At 47.6% G+C, this 22559-nt stretch overlaps 1 pseudogene; it reads right to left on the reverse strand.

Annotated features, from left to right (window-relative positions):
• Positions 1-10813: 10813 nt before the first annotated feature.
• LOC147122265 (uncharacterized) lies at positions 10814-21464 on the reverse strand (annotated as a pseudogene).
• Between the last annotated feature and the right edge of the window lie 1095 nt (positions 21465-22559).

Consider the following 22559-nt stretch of genomic DNA (forward strand, 5'->3'; position numbering starts at 1 on the left):
GGATGTGGGTGTCACAGGCAAGGCCAGCATTTATTGCCCATCCCTAATTGCCCTTGAGAAGGTGGTGATCTGCCTTATGCAACTGAATGGCTTGCTAGGTCATTTCAGAGGGCAGCTAAGAGTCAACCGCATTGCTGTGGGTCTGGAGTCACATATCAGCCAGACCAGGTAAAGATGGCAACTTTCCTTCCCTGAAGGACATTAGTGAACCAGATGGGTTTTTACTACAATCCAGTAGTTTCATGGTCACCATTATTGATATTAGCTTTCTATTCCAGATTTATTTAATTAACTGAAGTTAAATTCCACAGCTGCCGTGGTGGGATTTGAACTCATGTCTGACGGATTACTAGTCCAGTACCACTAACCATTATGCTACCATACCCCAAACAGCTATGCAAGGAGTGAAGACATGGTTCAAGCCTATGTGGGAGCAAGGCCAATGATTCTTTATAGCCCGTTTGACGGACAGCTTTGTGGCCAGATGCTTATAATTATGGTCTTATATTAGGCTACGTGAAACAGTCAGTTAGTCTAAAGCCAGCAGAGAGAGAGAGACTGAACAAACCTGGCTCTATGGTAGCATTTATCATCTAAGAAGTGAACAGCCATGTTTCAAGGATCAATATTCTGTTGAAAGGTAGAGCAGGAGAAAAGTATTTTTTGTGGACATTTTGGATGTTTTGAGGAGAATAGTAAAAATTGTAACTACTGTAAATATACTATGTACTGAATTATTGTTTCTTCTTGATGTTCAATAATTTGTCTGTTGGCCTATAACTTGAGCCTCGGTCTGATAGAACACCTACCGTAGATGAGGAGATCACCTGATATATTTCAGTAAGCTGGAATACAGTGGTTGGGGTTTTCCGTTTGATATATTTACTGAGATATTAGGCATATAGGGAATGCAAAGTGCATTTACAGGAGTAGTCATTAATGCGGAACCCAAAGAGCATATTTAGCATAAAAACCTAACAATGACCTTATGACCGCTAATGCCTCTGGAATGTTTTATCAACAAGTAGGAAACAGGTACATTCCACTTCGATAAAATATTGGGAGGAGTTTAATGAACTAAATATAATTTATATTGACAGGTGTTGAGATTATTAAAGTCACATGACCACCATGGCCCCACCACCTCCTCCTACCCCATGGTTATAAGTGGCTTCTATTGGAACATGTGCTCGAAAAGGACAAGCGTGAAATGTTGACAGTCTGATGATTTGTGCTCTGTAGATTTTCAGATCTCATCTCCTGAGGCCTACACGTATGGGGTGTTTAAAAGAAAGTATTTACAAGACTGAGTGGTTCCTCTTCAAGCAGGAAAAAGGCTACAGTTCTTGAACAGAATACAGAAAAGCTGCATATTTGCCACCTCATAAATATGAATAATATGGTGATTGAAGTTTGATTTTACTGAGAAGGGTGACTGCGGATGTAGATGGAGATTTACTGTATTACCTGAAGTACATTCAGCTGTTGTGAGTTTTATAGAATTCACTCATGCTTGTAGCAGTCGATGGAGTTCATTATTTTAATATGTTGTTTCAAAAGCGAATACTGTCTGTTTTAAACAACGCAATTGAATAGCTTACTCAGGAATGTAACATTCTACCATTTGCCTGAGCTATAGCTGTGGCTCAGTTGGCAGAACACTCACCTCTGAGTCAGAAGGCTGGGGGTTTAAATCCCACTCCAGAGACTTGAGCACATACAGTCTAGGCTAACAATCCAGTGCAATGCTGAGGGAGTGCTGCACTGTTGGAAGTGCCGTCTTTCGGATGAGACGTTAAACCGAGACCCTGTCTCCTCTCTTATGTGGACTAAAAAATCCCACGGCACTATTTCAAAGAAGAACAGGGGAGTTATCCCCAGTGTCCTGGCCAATATTTATCCCTCAACCAACATAACAAAAACAGATTACCTGGTCATTATCACATTGCTGTTTGTGGGAGCTTGCTGTGCGCAAATTGGCTGCCGCGTTTCCTACATTACAACATTGACTCCACTTCAAAAGTACTTCATTGGCTGTAAAGCACTTTGAGACGTCTGGTGGTTGTGTAAGGCGCTATTTAAATGCAAGTCTTTCTTTCTTTATACTATGTTGTGAAGCAGTCCAACTTATAACATCATATTTTATTCATCACAAGCGTAACTCCTTCCTGTGTTGCATTCTGGCTAGGATGCAATCATCCTGCTCTGTAACTAGCTGTGCACATGTCCACAGAATTTCAGCTTTTAAAATTAAGAGGTTTGTTCGGCACCAAGGGCAAATTATTATAGGTGAAGAATAGAACCAGATCATAGTGAAGACATTCTACCAAAAGCTCTTGACTGAAAATAATGGTGATGGTGTTTCCATGCGAAAAACCCATGACTTCCTCGAGTTTTCAAAGAGTATTAGTCCAGTATTCTGTGGTGAATGATCGAACACAATGTTCTGCTGGTGGAAAAGAGTTTCTACTAGCAAAGGATATAGGCATCCAGTCATATAATGGGAACAGAGGCTATTCAGCCCCTCAAGCCTGTTCCGCCATCATTCAATTAGATTATGGCTGATCTGTATCTTTACTCCATTTACCTGCCTTGGTTCCGTTACCCTTAATACTCATGCCTAACAAAAATCTATCAATCTCAGTTGTGAAATTTTCAATTGACCCCCAGCCTCAACAGCTTTTTTCGGGAGAGTGTTCCAGATTTCCACTTCCCTTTGTGTGAAGAGGTTCTTTCTGACATCACCCCTGAATGGCCTAACTCTACTTTTAAGGTATTGCTCCCTTGTTCTGGACTCTCCCACGAGAGGAAATAGTTTATCTCTCTAGCTACCCTATCAAATCCTTCAATCATAAACACTTCAGTTTATCAACCCTTAATCTTCTATAGTCAAGGGAATACAAGTCTAGCCTATGCAACCTGTCCTCATAACTTAACCCTTTAAGCCCTGGTGTCATTCTGGTGCATCTGTGCTGCACCCCCACAAAGGCCAATATGTCCTTCCTGAGGTACGGTGTCCAGAACTGAATGCAGTAGTCTAGATGGAGTCTAACCAGAGTTCTGTACAGCTGTAACATAACTTCTGCCCCTTTATATTCCAGGCCCCTTGAAATAAAGGCCAACATTCCATTAGCCTTTTTAATTAGCACCAAATATTCACAGTCAAATATTACAGTAAGCCAGAAATGAGACCCCTGACCCTGTAAAGACATATGCAAAGACTCTGTGCCAGTAATCTGATGTGAAGATTGTGTGGCATGTGCTCCAAGCAGTGTGTAGACTTTAACTTTCAGAAAGAGGATTAAGTGTGTTAGCTCAGGAGGTTAGCCAGAAAGACAGCAATAATTGGCATTCTCAAAAGAATCAACAAATTACAAATTAAAAAGGGAGTTATGGAAGCAATTACCAGGTGACTAAACAATGTATTGATTTATAGAAAACTAGCTGGGGGAGCCCAGCTTTGCCAGGGCTGTTTTGGGCCGGGCGGTTTAAATCGAGTCGCAGGCTTTGGGGCCTGTCTGTCTGTCCCTGTGTGAATCTGCTGCCGGGCAACGTTTTAAATCGAGTCCCAGGCTTTGGGGCCTGACTGTCTGTCCCTGTGTGAATCTGCTGCCGGGCAACATTTCTACCTTTTAATAGCTTCAAAGATGAAAGTGAAAGTACTTATAAAACATTTTTGGTAAATGTTATGTAATTTTTAAAAGAGATACTAACTTTTTCGAAGCCGGATTAGCAGAGTAGTTTGAGCTGGAAGTAGTGAAGCAATGGCTGCCCGATGCCTGAGTTGAAAAGCATTAGTCCCGCCCACAGACGCAGCGATTGGCCAACCATCAGGCGACTGAACTGTAGGATTGGTCAATTGTGCCGGCACAGGATTGGTCGACCTTGACGTCAGTCAATCAATGCTACTTAGCAGATAATGAGTTTAATTTTGAAGGTTTTTTGCATAACGCGCGAACAATTTTTGTCCGGCCGAAACGTAAATACGCTTAGGACGGTTCTGGAATCGTCAGCTTTCTTTCGACGTAACGCACGTGTAGGTATGCTCTATAACTTTCGAGTTAATTCAAGACAGACAGACAGACGGAATGACAGACAGAAGTATCCTTTTATATATATAGATATTAGCACGGTGTCTGTGCTGAATTTAGGCTGCTCTCTAAGCTGGCTTTACACAGTCCTGCTTCCTGCCCAAACTAATCCTATTTTTCTGCTTTCTCCTCATTCCTTTTTATAATTTTTAATTAATTACCCATAGCTTTAGAAATGCTGTAATCAATTTAGCACCAATCACCACTCAGGTCAAAGCATTCTACACTCTCATACCTCAAATAGGTTTCTTCTAATCTTCCCCTTTATGTATCTAGTGCTGACCTTGAGATTGTGGCCTCCTGGCTTCGATTTACTTACCAATAAAAACTTAGCTTGTCCTTTACTTTTATCATTTTCAACACCTCTATTAAATGCCCTCTCAATTTTCTCAGTTTGGGAGAATACAGTCCTAGTTGCTCTAACCTTGTAACTCAGATCACTCATCCCTGATATCATCCTGGTAAATCTGTTACACTTTCTCCATGGCTATTTATATCCCTCCTATAGTAAGGAGCCTGCAGCACTTCCACTTTGGATTCATTTGTTGAAAGCAAGTTTCTGCTTGTCCACCCTTGTTTAACATTACAGAACTATCTGTGGGCGTCTTGCTCAGATTGTGGCAGATATACCATTTTGGGAACAAGAATACAGAATAGCAAATATTCTTTAAATGGTAAACTTCTCGACATAAGTGGAGGAGCGACTGAATTCAGTAGATGTGCAGGAAAAAAGAGTCTGTAAAAGTAGGTGGATAGGTCCAAAAGAAGACACAAAGAAATGCAAATGGCATTTTAGGGTTTATATTGAGACAAAAGCAAAGAGGCCATGATGGCTCTAAACAAGACAAGTCCTTTCCTGTGAATAGTCATCAGCTAGTACTGCAACTGCTGCTGTGTCCATGATACCCCTCAAACAAACTGAGCATGTGTCCGGTGATGTTACTCTTCTTGAACTGGTTCCGATTTAGCAAAAACTGCCTCGAGAAAGCAGTGCTCTACAAGTGGGCTCTCAGTGAGAGGTTTTAGTGTGATGTGGGGCTAACCTAGGGGTCTCGGTGTGCGTCATGGCCTTGACCTCTGAAGATTGAGAAATTTTTATTCGTATTTTTCGGCTCCCTTTTAAAGGAGGTGGGGGGACTCATGGGGCACTGTGGACATATTAACAAAGGCCCTGGCACCCCACCTAGAATGGGCACCTTCTGGCCTTCTGCCTCTGGAAGGCACCTGAGATGCACCCCTAGTGGCACAGGCACCCACCCAGCTTATATGAACAGCGGCACGCCCCCTAAATCCTGCATGTTTTGGTGGGGTCAGTGCCAGGGGTAACCGATGGGTGCATCACAAACTAATGCCAGGATGGACGGCTTGTGAATTTTTGAGCCCACAATCTTGTGCCAAGTCTAAACTTTTCATTAACTATGTATCAATGTGCACAGTGTCATTTCAGTAACTAGTACAAAGAAAAGAACAGTTTGTCAGTTCAATAAATGCTGAAAATAATGTACTGTCGCTACTAATTTCTGGGGTCAGGGTGGGGGGGCGGTGAGGGGAGCTTTCTTCTCATTGTCCTCCGTAACTTTAGAGGAAGATCTGCGGAAACCCTGCTGTTTACGTAGTTTTCCTGGTGGGTCTGCAGATCTTCCGGCGAAGTTACAGCGGACAAACATAGAAACATAGAAACATAGAAGATAGGAGCAGGAGTAGGCCATTCGGTCCCTCGAGCCTGCTCCGCCATTCAATGAGATCATGGCTGATCATCCAAATTCAGTACCCTGTCCCTGCCTTCTCCCCATATCCCTTTAGCCTTAAGAAATATATCTAACTCCTTCTTGAATATATTTAATGAATTGGCCTCCACTGCCTTCTGTGGTAGAGAATTCCACAGGCTCACCACTCTCTGGGTGAAGAAATTTCTCCTCATCTCTGTCATAAATGGATTACCCCTTATCCTTACACTGTGACGCCTGGTTATGGACTCCCCGGCCATGGGGAACATCCTTCCTGCATCTAGTCTGTCTATTCCTGTTAGAATTTTATAAGTTTCAATGAGATCCCCTCTCATTCTTCTAAACTCCAGCGAGTATAAGCCCAATCGACCCAATCTCTCCTCATACGTCATTCCTGCCATCCCAGGTATCAGTCTGGTGAATCTTCGCTGCACTCCCTCCATGGTAAGAACATCCTTCCTCAGATAAGGCGACCAAAACTGCACACAATACTCAAGGTGTGGTCTCACCAAGGCCCTGTACAACTGCAGTAAAACATCCTTGTTCCTATACTCGAACCCTCTCGCTACGAAGGCCAACATACCATTTGCCTTTTTAACCGCCTGCTGCACCTGCACGCTGGTTACCTGAGGAAGGACGTTCTTGCCATGGAAGGAGTGCCGCGAAGATTCACCAGGCTGATACCCGGGATGGCAGGAATGACGTATGAGGAGAGATTGTGTCGATTGGGCTTATACTCACTGGAGTTTAGAAGATTGAGAGGGGATCTCATCGAAACCTATAAAATTCTGTCAGGCCTGGACAGACTAGATGCAGGAAGGATGTTTCTGATGGCCGGGGAGTCCAGAACCAGGGGTCATAGTCTAAGGATAAGGGGTAAGCCATTTAGGACTGAAATGAGGAGGAATTTCTTCACCCAGAGAGTGGTGAACCTGTGGAATTCTCTGCCACAGAGGGCGGTGGAGGCCAGTTCATTAAGCATATTCAAGAAAGAGTTGGATATATTTCTTAAGGCTAAAGGGATCAAGGGATATGGGGAGAAGGCAGGGACCGGGTACTGAATTTGGATGATCAGCCATGATCTCATTGAATGGCGGAGCAGGCTCGAAGGGCCGAATGGCCTACTCCTGCTCCTATCTTCTATGTTTCTATGTTGTCTATGCTTACCTTCAGCGACTGGTGCACAAGGACACCCAGGTCTCGTTGCACTTCCCCTTCTCCCAATCTATTGCCATTCAGATAATAATCTGCCTTCCTGTTTTTGCCACCAAAGTGGATAACCTCGCATTTATCCACATTATACAGCATCTGCCATGCTTCTGCCCAACCACCCAACCTGCCCAAATCATACTGGAGTTTCTCGGCATCCTCCTCACAGCACACACGCCCACCCAGCTTTATGTCGTCTGCAAACTTGGAGATATTACATCTAGTTCCCTCGTCTAGATCATTTATATATATTGTGAATAGCTGGGGTCCCAGGACCAATCCCTGTGGTACCCCACTAGTCACTGCCTGCCATTTGGAAAAAGAGCTGTTTATTCCAACTCTTTGCTTCCTGTCTGCCAACCAGTTCTTTATCCAAGTCAGTACCTTGCCCCCAATCCCATGTGCCTTAACTTTACATGCTAATCTCTTATGCGGGACCTTATCGAAAGCCTTCTGAAAGTTCAAATACACCAAATCCACTGGTTCTCCCTTATCTATTCTACCAGTTACATCCTCAAAAAATTCCAGTAGATTAGTCAAGCACAATTTACCTTTTGTAAATCCATGTTGACTTTGTCCGATCCTGTCACTGTTTTCCAAGTGCTCTGCTATTACATCTTTTATAATGGACTCTAGCATTTTCCCCACTACTGATGTCAGGCTTACCGGTGTATAATTCCCCGCTTTCTCTCTACCACCTTTTTTGAATAGTGGGGTAACATTAGCTACCCTCCAATCCATGGGAACTGTTCCAGAGTCTATCGAATTTTGGAAGATGACCAGCAATGCATCTACTACTTCTAGGGCCACTTCCTTAAGTACCCTAGGATGTAGATTATCAGGCCCTGGGGATTTATCAGCCTTCAATCCCATCAATTTCCCTAACACCATTTCCCTACAAATACTGATTTCTTTCAGTTCCTCCCTCTCATTAGACCCTATGGCCTAGAAATTCAGTTGTTTGCGCCAGCCGCTAGCGCCTTAGGGGGAGGAGGTGTGGGGCGCTAGGCGGCTAGCGGCCGGGTGCAGCGCGATCTGCGCCTCTCCCCAACTTCAGTAAAGATTTAGCGGCGGCGCAAAGCCTTTGCGCGCGCTCAGCTGCGCGCGCAGATCCTGACGTAATTTCATCGTGCAACGCCCTTTGTGCGCCCCAAACCGGAAATTCAGTGGCGCCGGCCTATTGTGCGCCTGGCGCCCCTAGCGACTGGTAGAGGGGAACGGTTCCCAGTCGCTGCGGGGCGAGGGGGGCGCAAATGAAAGGGCACGCCTCCTGCAGTAGAAATGGCAGCCATTTTGCAACACTCCTTCTTTGTGAGAGATGGATCTTTGCAGAGAGACAAAGGTAGAGAGCTTTCTGGTTTGGCTCAACACTCGCACAGGTACTTGTGGCTTCAGGCCACAGCTTTGCACTTGTCTTTAACTTCAGAGCCATAGCATTGATTGGAAACATATAATGGGGGCTGCAATGGGTGCAAACGTTGGCCTTCTCCATAGTCCTGGGCATTGTACAGATCAAGCAGCAGTGGTCAGGCCTTGCTTCAGGGCTGCAGTGTGCAGGGCGTGGCAGGCAAACAAATCCACCCTCCCCCTTTAAGAGCTCACCGGCGCCAGAGTGTCTGCCGTCAATCAGCAACTCGCCGAATCTGCGCTGCGCCCGCCCTCGGGGGTATCGCCCCGGGCCGTCGGCTTAGCGCCTAATGATAGTCGTGCATCGCCTGTTTTAGCACAGCAGCAACCTCTTGGGGCGATGCCACTGAATATCGGCGAAGGTGGCGCGAAGTTGCGCTGGGCGCAAACTTTAGCGGCCGCCCGGCTGTAGCGCCCCAAACGTGGCTATACTGAATTTCTAGGCCTATATCTCAAATTTCATGTCACATCTAAGATGCTCTCCCTATTGTTGTGTGCCAGCTTCTTCTGCAAGAAAAGTAGAAGTGGGTTAGTGTGTGCCTCTTGGAAGGGGTTTGAAGCTGACTGAGGCAACTTAGCATAGTGAAATAAAAACAGAAAATGCTGGAAATACTCAGCAGGTCAGGCAGCATCTGTGGATAGAGAAACAGAGGAACAGCTTGTGAATTGGAAAAAGCTGGAGATGGAACAGGTTTTTAAGCCAGTGCAGGGGCAGGGAAAGGGGGGAGGGGAGGAAAGAACAAAAGGGAAGGTCTGTGATAGGATGGAAGGCAGGAGAGATTAAGAGACATTAAGAGAGATTAAGAGGTGGTGCAAGGCAAAAGGAGATGGTAATGGGCCAAGTTAAGAAACAAAAGATGGCTCTAGATGGAAGGCAGGAGAGATTAAGAGACATTAAGAGAGATTAAGAGATGGTGCAAGGCAAAAGGAGATGATAATGGAACAAGTTAAGAAACAAAAGATGGCTCAGAGGAATTGTAAATGGCACTGGCAGAATGAAAGACAGCTGCCATGTGGGAGAGAGTGAAAAAAATATGGAACAAGAAAAGGATAGGGGCCGAGGTTATGGTCTGAAATTGTTGAACTCTATGTTGAGTCCAGAAGGCTGTAAAGTGCCTAATCAAAAAATGAGGTGCTGTTCCTCGTGCTTTTGTTGAGCTTCATTGCAACAGTGTAAGAGGCCGAGGACGATGAGGTCAGCGTGGGAGTGGAGCGGAGAATTAAAGTGACAGGCGACCGGGAGCTTGAGGTCACCCTAACGGACTGAACGGAGGTGTTCTGCAAAGCGGTCACCCAATCTGCGTTTGGTCTCCCCAATATAGAGGAGACTGCATTGTGAGCAGTGAATACAGTATATTAAATTGCAAGAAGTACAAGTAAATCGCTGTTTCACCTGGAAGGAGTGTTTGGGGCCCTGGACAGTGGGAAGGGTGGAGGTAAAAGGGCATGTGTTGCATCTCCTGCGCTTGCACGGGTAGGTGCCGGGCGAAGGGGAAGGGGTGTTGGGGGTGATAGAGGAGTGGACCAGGGTGTCGTGGAGGGAGCAGTCCCTTCGGAATGCTGAAAGGAAAGCTGAGGAGAAGATGTGTTTGGTGGTGGGATCACGCTGGAGGTGGCAGAAATGGCAGAGGATGATCCGTTGAATGTGGAGGCTGGTAGGGTGAAAGGTGAGGACAAGGGGAACTCTATCTTGGTTCCGGGAGGGAGGGGAAGGGGTGAGGGCAGAAGTGTGGGAAATAGAACGGACACGGTCAAGGGCCGTGTCAACCACAGTAGAGGGGAATCCTCGGTTGAGGAAAAAGGAAGACATGTCGGAAGCACTGGTATGGAAGGTGGCATCGTCAGAGCAGATGCAGTGGAGACAGAGAAACTGGGAGAATGGAATAGAGTCCTTACAGGAAGCGGAGTGGGAGGAAGTGTGGTCCCGGTAGTTGTGGGAGTCAGTGGGCTTGTAGTCAATGTTTGTCAATAGCCTATCCCCAGAGATGGATACAGAGAAGTCGAGGAAGGGAAGGGGAGAGTCGGAGATGTACCATGTGAAGGTCAGAGAAGGGTAGAAATTGGAAGCAAAGTGAATGAAATTTTCTAGTTCAGGGCGAGAGCAGGAAACAGTACCGATACAATCATCAATGTACCGGAAAAAGAGGTGAGGGAGGGGGCCTGAGTAGGACTGGAACAAAGAATGTTCCACATATCCCACGAAAAGGCAGGCATAGCTGGGACCCATGCGGGTTCCCACAGCAACACCTTTAATTTGGAGGAAGTGAGTGGAGTCAAAGGAGAAGTTGTTCAATGTGAGAACAAGTTCAGCCAGGTGGAGGAGGGTGGTGGTGGATGGGGACTGGTTGGGCCTCTGTTCAAGGAACAAGCGGAGCGCCCTCAGGCCATCCTGGTGGGAGATGGAGGTGTAGACGGATTGGACGTCCATTGTGAAAAGGTGACGGTTGGAGCCAGGAAACTAGAAACTCTTAAAGTGGCGGAGGGCGTCAGAAGAGTCGCGGATGTAGGTGGGAAGAGACTGGACAAGGGGAGAAAAAATAGAGATGAGATAGGAAGAGATAAGTTCCGTGGGGCAAGAACAGGCTGAAACGATGGGTCTACCAGGGCAGTCCTGTTTGTGGATCTTGGGAAGGAGGTAGAAGCAGGCTGTGTAGGGTTGGGGAACTCTGAGGTTGGTGGCCGTGGCGGGAAGATCTCCAGAGGAGATGAGGTCAGTGACGGTCTTGGAAACCGTGGCTTGATGGTCGGTAGTGGGGTCATGGTCCAGGTGGAGGTAGGAGGAGGTGTCGGAGATTTGGCGTTCAGACTCCGCTAGGTAGAGGTTAGTTCGCCAAACAACAACAGTATCACCCTTGTCAGCAGGTTTAATGACAATGTTGGCGTTGGATCTGAGAGAATGGAGTGCTGCAAGTTCAGAGAGAGGTAGTTTGGAGTGAGTGAGGGGAGCAGTGAAATGGAGACGGCTGATGTCACGGCGGCAGTTTGCAATGAAAAGATCTAGAGAGGTTAAGAGGCCAGATGGAGTGGTCCAGGTAGAACGAGAATTCTGAAAGTGGGAGAAAGGGTCAGCCGTGCGCGGGGAAGACTCCTAGCCAAAGAAGTGGGCACGGAGACGAAGGCGGTGGAAAAAGAGCTCAGCATTGTGCCGAGCTCGAAATTCATTGAGATGGGGGCATAAGGGGGTGAAGCTGAGGCCTTTGCTAAGGACTGAGCGTTCGGGGTCAGAGAGGGGAAGGTCAGAGGGGATAGTGAAAACACGGCAGGGGGTGAGATTGGGAGAAGGGGTGGGGTCAGAGGAAAGTGAAGGGGAAGAAGGTTCTGGAGGTGCGTTGGTGTCCAAGAGTTGTTGAAGCTTGCGATCCTTGACACCTGAAAGGAAGAAAAAAAGTTTTTTGTTAAAGTGTCGGATGAGGCGAAGGATGAAATAGAACTGTGGACCCAGACAGCTTTGAGATAGAGTGAGTCGGTGCTGCTGAAGAGAGAGGTCGAGAGTGTTCATCTGGCGACGCAATGCATTCAGCGTGGATCTCAGGATACGGCGAGAGCAGTGGTTCGAGGAACGCTGAATATCTTGGAGATGTCTGTAATCCTGGGTGGATCCAAAGACGAAGGTTGTAATTTCAGTTGGAATCCACGTGGAGTAAGTCGGAGCCGGAGACAGTTGCTGAGGAAAGGTATGTGGCTGTGAAAGTGAGTTTTGGTAGATACCTGATCAAACACAAGAAGGGAGACAGAAAGCAATGAAGATGAACAAGGTAAAAGAGACAAACGGAAATCCCGTTGGAGAGAAGAGCAGAACTTCTTCAAGGTGGGCATTCTTAGAAGAGAAGTGGTAGTGAATTAAACACTAATACAAAAGCAAAATACTGCGGATGCTGGAAATCTGAAATAAAAACAGAAAATGCTGGAAATACTCAGCAGGTCAGGCAGCATCTGTGGAGAAAGAAACAGTTAACGTTTCAGGTTGATGACCCTTCGTCAGAACTAGAAAAGGCTGGAGATGGAACAGGTTTTTAATAAAGATTCTTTGTTCCAGTCCTACTCAGGTCCCCTCCCTCACCTCTTTTTATGGTACATTGATGACTATATCGGTACTGTTTCCTGATCTCGCCCTGAACTAGAACATTTCATTCACTTTGTTTCCAATTTCCACCCTTCCCTCACCTTCACATGATCCATCTCCGACTCTTCTCTTCCCTTCCTCGACTTCTCTGTTTCCATCTCTGGGGATAGGCTATTGACAAACATTGACTACAAGCCCACTGACTTCCACAGCTACCTGGACTACACTTCTTCCCACCCCTCTTCCTGTAAGGACTCTATTCCATTCTCCCAGTTTCTCCATCTCCACCGCATCTGCTCCGACGATGCCATCTTCCATGCTAGTGCTTCCGACATGTCATCCTTTTTCCTCAACCGAGGATTCCCCTCTACTGTGGTTGACACGGCCCTTGACCGTGTCCGTTCTATTTCCCGCACTTCTGCCCTCACCCCTTCCCCTCCCTCCCGGAACCACGATAGGGTTCCCCTTGTCCTCACCTTTCACCCCACCAGCCTCCACATTCAACGGATCATCCTCCGCCATTTCCACCACCTCCAGTGTGATCCCACCACCAAACACATCTTCCCCTCACCTCCCCTTTCAGCATTCTGAAGGGACCGCTCCCTCCACGACACCCTGGCCCACTGCTCTATCACCCCCAACACCCCTTCCCCTTCACCCGGCACCTTCCTGTGCAAGCACAGGAGATGCAACACATGCCTTTTTACCTTCACCCTTCCCACTGTCCAGGGCCCCAAACACTCCTTCCAGGTGAAACAGCGATTTACTTGTACTTCTTGCAATTTAGTATACTGTATTCGCTGCTCACAATGCGGTCTCCTCTACATTGGGGAGACCAAACGCAGATTGGGTGACCGCTTTGCGGAACACCTCCGTTCAGTCTGTAAGGGGGACCCCGAGCTTCCGGTCGCCTGTCACTTTAATTCACCGCTCCACTCCCACTCAGACCTCACTGTCCTCGGCCTCTTGCATTGTTCCACGGAAGCTCAGCGTAAGCTCAAGGAACAGCACCTCATCTTTCGATTAGGCACTTTACAGCTTTCTGGACTCAACATAGAGTTCAACAATTTCAGATCATAACCTCTGCCCCTATCCTTTTTTTTTCCATTTATTTTATGTTTTATTTTTCTCTCTCCCACATGGCAGCTGTCTTTCATTCTGCCAGTGCCATTTACACTTCCTCTGAGCCATCTTTTATTTCTTAACTTCTCCCATTACCATCTCCTTTTGCCTTGCACCATCTCTTAATCTCTCTTAATGTCTCTTAATCTCTCCTGCCTTCCATCCTATCACAGACCTTCCCTTTTGTCCTTTCCTCCCCTCCCCCCTTTCCCTGCCCCTGCACTTGCTTAAAAACCTGTTCCATCTCCAGCTTTTTCCAGTTCTGACGAAGGGTCATCAACCTGAAACGTTAACTCTGTTTCTCTCTCCACAGATGCTGCCTGACCTGCTGAGTGTTTCCAGCATTTTCTGTTTTTATTTCAGATTTCCAGCATCCGCAGTATTTTGCTTTTGAACTTAGCATAGTGTGTATGATGAGAGGAACAAGCAGCAAGCATGGCCAAGAGGAGGAAGTAGTTGTGAGTCCCATAGCAAGTCTTAAGTGTGTCTTTGCAAGCAGAAGGAAGTGCAGTGAAGATTAGAGGAGAGGCATAGGAAGCGAGGGAGGGAAGGATTGATTGTGAAGGGGCCGTGCAGGGTAGAGCACAGAGAAAGACAGTTGTAAAGAGGAGTCTTACCTTGACAGTGCTGTTGAGGTCACTCATTTTTTTCCTGCACTGCAGCCAGGTCCTGGAAGTGGCATTGACTTGCACAGTCACCTTTCTCCATTGCTGTGTATTAATTTGACTGGGCAGTCATCGCCCATTGGCGGGGAAGAGGCATTCCCCCTTTCAGCCTCTCACTTGGCCAGTTGAGCACCTCTGTAGTGGCTTCAAACAATCTGGTGCCCCAGACAAACGCACGCTGCCCGCTGTAGATGGTTTGCTTTGGTGGTTCGAATCACCCCTCCTACTTAGTTCTATATGACAGGAATTACGGTGAACAGGATTGGGACACAGACAAGCTTTTCAGACTCAACCATGCGGTTAACTCACACACCCGCCTCCAGTACGTAAAATGCCTGGTGGCGTAAAACAAACAGTACAACAATACAACTTGGCCCGTCGAACAGGCCCCTGTCTCGTATTAAGACGCCTAAAATCACACTGTGTTGCAATCCAGAGTATAACATGGACTTGTCCCACAAACCCCGGAACATACACTATATAATACACACAGAACCTCTCCACTAAACCCCTCTGGATTGGTTGGGACACACAACACCCCCTCACACAGTACCGGTGGTCTTAAGGATGCGTGGGCTTGAACAATGCTCACCCCGATTGTCCATTTTCTTGCTGGCTGCTCCCCTGTGTAGAACGTGTCTCCTGGTTCCGTATCGCCGATGCAGTATCCAAGTCCCAGTTTTGAGGTTTGATCCTACAATCGAAGAGCAAGGCGAGGCTCTTGTCACTCGTGGTGGTTTCTTCTCTCCATCCCGGATGGAGTGCTTCGTTCGAGAGCAGGCGAGAGAGAGGCCAGAGCTGCCTTCTCTGTATACCCTAAAAGTTCATTAAGGTCTGTGTAGTTGCAGTGATGTCTTTTTAATCACCCTTCTATGTCTTTTTTGTCTGTTTTCCCGCCTTTCGGGGCTATCGCATCTAGGTGCTGGTGTTAATGGCAGATGATGGGCCACACTTCTCACCTGATCCTGGGTTAAGTGGCTTCCCATTAATTTACAATGGCCCTCTTTTGTCCGGTTCCTACCTTTCAGGGCTATCTCATCTAGGTGCTCGTCACCGTGAGTCACCTACCCAGACCCAATATTGGGCTCGATTTTGTCATTGGGGCAGGCTGGGGGCGTGTCAGCCGCTTTCTACCCGACTCCACTTTGATGTGGGGGAAAAATGCGATTTTCACCTAATTGGCCAATTGATTCCCAGCGTGTGGGAACCCTTGGCCCAATGAGTCTTTCCATTCTGAAAGTCGCCTCCAATGACGTCATCAATGCTGCTGGATTTAAGGCCTGCAAGCAGCCTTGCTTCTTCTGCAGACTTTAAACTTTATGGCCAGTGTTGTGATTGATTCATTCAGCCAATATGTCCAGCAGTCGGCCAAAGTCTGCACCAAGGTTCGATGACGCCGCCCTGCAAACTCTGGTGGAGGGAGCAAGAGGAAGTAAGGAGGTGCTCTTCTCTTCCTCAGGGAGAAAGAGGCCTCCCCAGCAGATGAAAGCTGTGTGGATGCAAGTGGCCCAGGAGGTCAACTTGCTGTCTATGTGCCACAGAACCTGGCTGCAGTGCAGGAAGCGGTTTCATGACCTTCTGCGCACTGGAAAAGTGAGTATGACTTTCCCATCACCCTCAATCTGATCCCCATTGCCTCTCCTCACCAGCACTCAGCTTTGACAACCTCTTCCTCCACATCCCACTTGACAATGACATCCCTGTACACTTACCCATTCCCTCTCTCTATATGGTCACATTCACCTAACTATTCGACTATGCAGCCCTCACGCTCCCTATCATTGTGATGCTATGAAAACAACTTACAATACACAGGAAGGGCCCTTGGTCTTGTCACCTCACTCCATCATTGTCTCCTTCTAGCCATCAATGATATGGATTCTCTACACTCACTCCTTCATTCTCACTCAAACTCCACTTGTCTCCCTCATTGCAGGAAAAGAAAGCTCACAATAAGAGGGAAAGAGCGAGGACAGGAGGAGGGCCACCCTCAGTAGCCCAGCTCACCCCCTGGGAGGAGGCGGCCCTGGAGATCGTGGGAGTGGAAGAGGGTGCGCAAGTAGGGGACGGACATATGGGTGCATCACAGCAAGCTGGTGACAGAATAGTTTATCATCTCTCTCACTGACATTGCATGAGTCACTGATAATGATTCTGATACTCTAACAGATTGACTTTTGATCATCTGCAATATTCAATGTGCATGTAACCTTGGCCTCACATCTCTGACTCTTTCCTTTACTCCCCCACAGGACCATTGAAAGCCCCCGTCCCCACTATCCAGGAGGAACAGCCTGAGCCTCCAGACTCCTCAGAGGAAGCTGCAACCTCTGAGGGCGCAGCGTCAGCAGAATTCAGCGCACCCAGCACCAGCGCCGACACTCACACCTCAGTGGTACCTTCGCGAGATAGTGCAGTGTTGTCACCTGGTGTATCACAGCTCACAAGTGAGTATCAGCAGATTGTGGAGACAGGGACAGCAGTAGAGTGTCTTAGTCGTAGGGCACAGGACTCTGCCAGCTCGGCTCAGCTGCATGTCGACCCTCTGCCTCCGGGTCCATCCAGAAGAAGAGCGGTGCTGGAACTCCAGGAACAGGTGCAGGAGTCTCTGGCAGGTTTTGTCTCCAGGGTCGCTGCGAGTGTGGAGCGAATGGAGGAGTCCATCGCAAACATGAGCAGAGCCTTTGTGGAGGCGTTGACGCATGAACGCATCACCACAGAAAGGATGGCAACCTCCGTGGAAAGGATGGCTACCTCGATGGTAAGGCTGGCTACCGTAGAGGAGAGGATGGTTACGGTAGAGGAGAGGATGGTTACATCCACAGAGGAGCTTAGTCGCTAGGGTATGGAAAACATGGTCTTTGTTCAGAATAGACGGACATCTCTTGAGGAGCAATGGTCAGCTCTTGAGCAAACAAACCAGACCTTCAGGCAAGTCCTCGGGAGTAGGACTTCCAGTACAGAAACGGGCCCTCATGGACCCCTTGAATTGCAGCAAGGTGCTGTCAAGCCACTTGCTAGCTCTGAATTGGGGCTGACCCATGAGAGGGATGTTGGTGGCAGACAACAAGGAAGTGGGGGTTCCTCTCCAAGCACTCACACTACCATGCCACTGCAAAGCCCTCGGTCAGAGCCCGACCAGAGTCCCCACCCAACTGAGATCGGCGTCTCAACCCCTGCACAGCCATAGGAGCAGCAGACTGTTGCCGAGCCCTTACAGGTTCGCAACCCCAGAGGATGCTCGCCAAAGGTGTCGAGACAGGAGCAGCAAGAAAGTGAGCAAGGGGCCTCCACATCTGTTGAAGCCACAGGGGAAGCACCACGTAGGAGCACAGAAAATAATGCACAAGTAGTCACAAGGGTAGTCACTTGGGTGTCATGTTGTGTTTATTTTTGAAATGCCATCAGTTGCTTGTTTTGATAAAAAATTCTGATGGAAAACTTGCAGTTGTGGCCTGTGTCATTTCGCAAATGGGACTTCCATAATGAGGGCTTAGGGTGACTTGCAATTGTCAGTATGGTGGTCAGGGTGATCGGAATCCGCAGGTTCTTGGCCATTGTCAATGCTCTGGTAAGAAGGTGCAAGACAGAAGTTTTTGATTGGCCAGGCTAAGCAAATCTGGCCAAGATGAGTGCGTCCCTTGCATCCCGGCCAGCAATGTGCTCGCATGCTGCTGGCGCTGGTTGATGCGCCTCTGCAAGCTGGTCGTTGTCACTCTCCTCCTCCTCCTCCCCATCTGAGGAGGCTATGCAATGAGCCACTTGTTCCTCAGCCACGATGCTGTGTCATGTTGTGAAGTGCACAGCAAACCACGACAATTCTGGAGACCCTGGCTGCTGAGTACTGCAGGGTTCCACCTGATCTATCCAGGCATTTGAAGCGCATCTTCAGCAAACCGATGGTTTGCTCGATGAGGGATCTGGTGGAAATGTGGCCGGAGTTGCAGCGCTCCTCAGCTTCGTTGGATGGCCTCCTCAACGGCGTCATTAGCGACATCTTCAGGGGATAGCCCTTGTCTCCAAGTAGCCATCCGTTAAGTTGGTCTGGCAGACTGAAGAGCAGAGTCACACTAGACTGGCGCAGGATGAAGGAGTCATGGCAACTGCCAGGGTACTTGGCACAAACGTGGAAAATTTCCTTCTTGTGGTCACACACCAGCTGTACGTTGAGGGAATGGAAGCCCTTGCGGTTGACGAAAATACCTGGGTTGTGATGGGGTGCCTTAAGGGCCACATGTGTGCAGTCAATGACGCCCTGCACCCTTGGAAAGCCTGCCAGATTGTCAAACCCAACCGCACGCGCAGTTACACTGGCTTGATCCTTGGAGAAATGGATGTGATTGTGCGCGATGGCAAAGAGGGCATCGGTTACCTGCGTGATGCAAGTGTGTGCGGCCACCTGGGAGACGCCGCTGATGTCTGCTACTGATCCCTGGAAGGGGCCTGAAGCAAAAAAGTTGAGTGCTATGGTGACTTTGACGGCTGCTGCCATGGCTGGTCTTCGTCTGAATCTGATGTCCAGGAGGAAAGGAAATAAATGGTTCCCATGCTTCTGGTATATGCCTCAGTTGAGGAAGTGCTCAGTCAAGGTGGGGAGAGGGGTTTCCCAGGAGGTCACTCTGGAGCTGGGTGTCAGGCTCCAAACATCCACAATAATGAGTAGGCCTGCTGAAAGTTCCCCCAGACCTGAGACAACAAAGTTCTGCCACCTGCAAATGAAGATTGCTGAAAACTCCTTTTTAATGGTGGAGCTGCAGCTGTTAGTAAGCAATCCACTTGTGCTACCACCAGGTTTCACTGGCGTGTTTCAGAGGAGGCATGCAGCACGTGGGAAAACTGTTAAAATCACAAAGGACCATCAAAATGGGATTATAGAGGCACTTAACTGGTTGTTAAGGGCCTTAAGGGCCCATCCCGCCTCTTGGAGGGGGAATGGAAACAGGTCAGAAAACACGCATTTGGGAAAATTGCTCAGAGGCGGGATGGAGGCGGGATCGGGCCCGCCCACTAGTTTTTACAATTTTAACACCTCACACGCCTCCAAACCCGCCTCCTCGGGCCTGGCAAAATCAAGCCCATTGTCTTCCCAGAGAATTCTCTCTGCCCAGACATTCTCCCATAATTAGTTTGTAGGCCTGGATGGAATCTCCTGTCCATCACGAACACCTGGGCCCCTCCCATCTTCTCCAAACAGGCTGCTGGTCAAATCCGCAGTAACAGTCATTCAAAATGTCCGATAAAAAAAAAATCCTTGGGGCCTGCGTCGATGCTTACAGCGCTGCTTCAGAAAATTACTTTCCACTAGCCATCATCGAAAAGTGCACCTCCGCTTTATGGAGCTACCATTTTAAGTAGTGGCTGCCGCACTGCATTCCCCCCCCTCCCCGCCCCCAGAATCGGTGAGCAGCCTATAGGGAACGTGATTAGCGCTGGCAGCTTGCTGATTACACTTAAATGAGGCCCAACTGCGGAAATGGCTCGGTCCTCCCGCTGACTGCATCAGGCTGGTGGAGTGGACCCACTGCCAGCTCGACCTACAGCAGTCACAAAAATCGGTCCCATAAATTCTATTTGCAAGAATCTCCATTACAGACGACCCCTTTCTGTCCTTCTGCGAACAGTTAAATGTTGCCAACATCTTCCGTACAGCCCAGACATTGCACAAGAGTTGCAAGTGTTCATCCACCTAACCACTAAAGTTCACAAAGCTATAGCAATGGAGCCAAAAAGATTCAATGGTCATTGATGTTACTGTAATGGACAGCCACAGCCAGAACTTAAAAACTATTTGCACAGCCCAGAATCATCTTCCCGGCGATCCGTAAGGCTTGGTCCCTATCACTCTATGGCCAGGAGTTTAACATCCCTCGCCCAGTGACAATGGTGCGTGAGAGGGGTTAGAATTTGAAAAATCTAGCTCCCGGCTCCAACCTGCCACTGTCATTTTTATGACAGCGATTGAGGCCATCAACGAGGCTCCCGTTAAAGGCAGGCGGGGCCTGCTTAACATTCAGAAGTCAAGGCCCGATGATGTCATTGGCGCTGCAACGTAATATTAACTTCCCGTCAGGAGCAGTTCTGCACTGTCTGCAACCCAGCAATAGAACCATGGCGGGAGGAGCTGACTGGCCAGAAGAGGCCAAGGTAAGTTAAAAAGCATTTTGCTGCTTTTAGAACTCCTTTTGGGCCAGGAGGGGCAGGCGTGCTCCCACCAGGCCTTGCAAGGAGTCCTTGGGCCTCCCCAGCCCTGGCCTTCCTCGACTGAGCTGGAACCTCAGCTCCCCTGCTCCCCCGATCGCCTGCAGACCCCTCCTTCCATTGACTGCCGTGGACCGTTCCCACAGGTCCCAGGCTGCGGCCTACTGCTGCCAAATCCCGCTTCCGCTTGCAGCCAGGTAGTGAATCTGGCCGGGTGTCGGGCGGGACTCTGGGAACTTTTATTTGAATGAGGCCCTGCCGTTAAGATTGGCAGGGGCTCCACGGCCCCGAACACTCCGGACTCACTGCCCGCCCTCTTTTAAAATCGGGGCCACTGAACCGCGCTGTCTGTTTTCTGCATTAACAAGTGTAGATGTATCAGTAAGAACCATAATTTCTTCTTTTACAAGCATTTACTGTTGAAATACAAATTTACAGCTGAGCAGACACTTTCCTTAATGTGGAGGGGATGATACTGTTAGTTCAATAAAAAGAATGAAATAAGTGAATTACTTGGATACACAGAAACAGCTGACAATTTCATTCATTTCAGTGGCTTTCATTATTATTTTAGAAATTTTAATGATAGTGTAAGCTGCAGATATGCCCTCCTGTTCGAACATAAGAATTCGGAGCAGGAGTAGGCCATTCGGTCCCTCGAGCCTGCTCCGCCATTCAATAAGATCATGGCTGAACTGCTACATCAACTCTACTTTCCCACCCTATCCCCCTATCCCTTGATTCCCTTAGTGCCCAAAATTCTATCGATCTCTGTCTTGAATATACTCAACGACTGAGCCTCCACAGCCCTCTGGGGCAGAGAATTCCAAAGATTCACCACCCTCTGAGTGAAAAAACTTCTCATCTTAGTCCTAAATTACTGTCCCCTTAATCTGAGACTATGGGCTAAACATTCGGGGGCCTAGTGCCACCTGTTACCAGTAAAAAGTTGCGGTAAGAGGGTGGCCGTGGCGTCCTCCATTTTCGAAGGTCATGCAGTGCTGCCGGTAAGATCCATCGCCTTGCAAATTAAAATGAGGGAGAGGTGACGTCAGTCGGCATGCAACGCTGACTTATCGTCACCAGGGTCAACTTGGACCTTTGTGCTGAATTCAGCGCTGGGCCCTAAGCTCACCTTGTAAACCTAGTGCGCAGCAGACTGAGAGAAGCGCTGATCGATCGAAACTAGCATCTTGTATCCTTTCTGTCCCGCCACTGTCCAATGTGAAAATGACTTTTCTAAAATGAATAATGTAACATTTCCAACATTTTTAAGAAAGAAACTTTTCATCAGTAATATATTCTTTTAAGTAATTATGTATGTATGTCCGTATATATTCCTTTACGTATATGTATGTATGTATATATTCCTTTACTTATGTGTATGAATGTATGTATTTAATTATGATTTTCCAATAAGTTACTTTCTCTGAAAGTCATAATTAAATACATACATTCATACACATAAGTAAAGGAATATATACATACATACATATACGCAAAGGAATATATACAGACATACATACATAATTACTTAAAATAATATATTACTGATGAAAAGTTTCTTTCTTAAAAATGTTGGAGTCATTTTCACATTTAATAAACACAGCAAATTCAATTCACATAGCCACAATTGCTCCTTCTACCTACAGTACTGAAAACCCATTTTAAAAAACAAAAATAAACTTTAAAACTTACCTCAGCATTTCTTAAAATAACTTTCCTCCCTTTACCAAACAAAAATATTGCCTTTCAGAAGCTCCAGGATAAAATATATCTTCCTCCGCAGCCTCTGGAGCAACTGTACTCATGCTTTTTTCATGTGTAATTTGTAAGGACTTAACCTCACTGAAAGCATGAATGAAACCGGCGAATTTTACTGCGCACGTGCTGCCTGTGCAGTCGCACGCGTTCTGCCTCTGAACCCCTTCGTTCAGAGGACAGGAAATGCCGGTTTTCCCCGCATGCGCTGTGCATGCTGAAAACCGGCATTTCCTCTGGCCAGATGTGTGAGTATCCCGACCGTACTCACGCGTTTGGAACGGAATTACTGGGCCATTGGAAAATCATCTCGGGC

The sequence above is a fragment of the Somniosus microcephalus genome, chromosome 3 (assembly GCF_052327205.1).
Source record: "Somniosus microcephalus isolate GS21.2 chromosome 3, FLI_Smic_1.0, whole genome shotgun sequence".
NCBI lineage: Eukaryota > Metazoa > Chordata > Chondrichthyes > Squaliformes > Somniosidae > Somniosus > Somniosus microcephalus.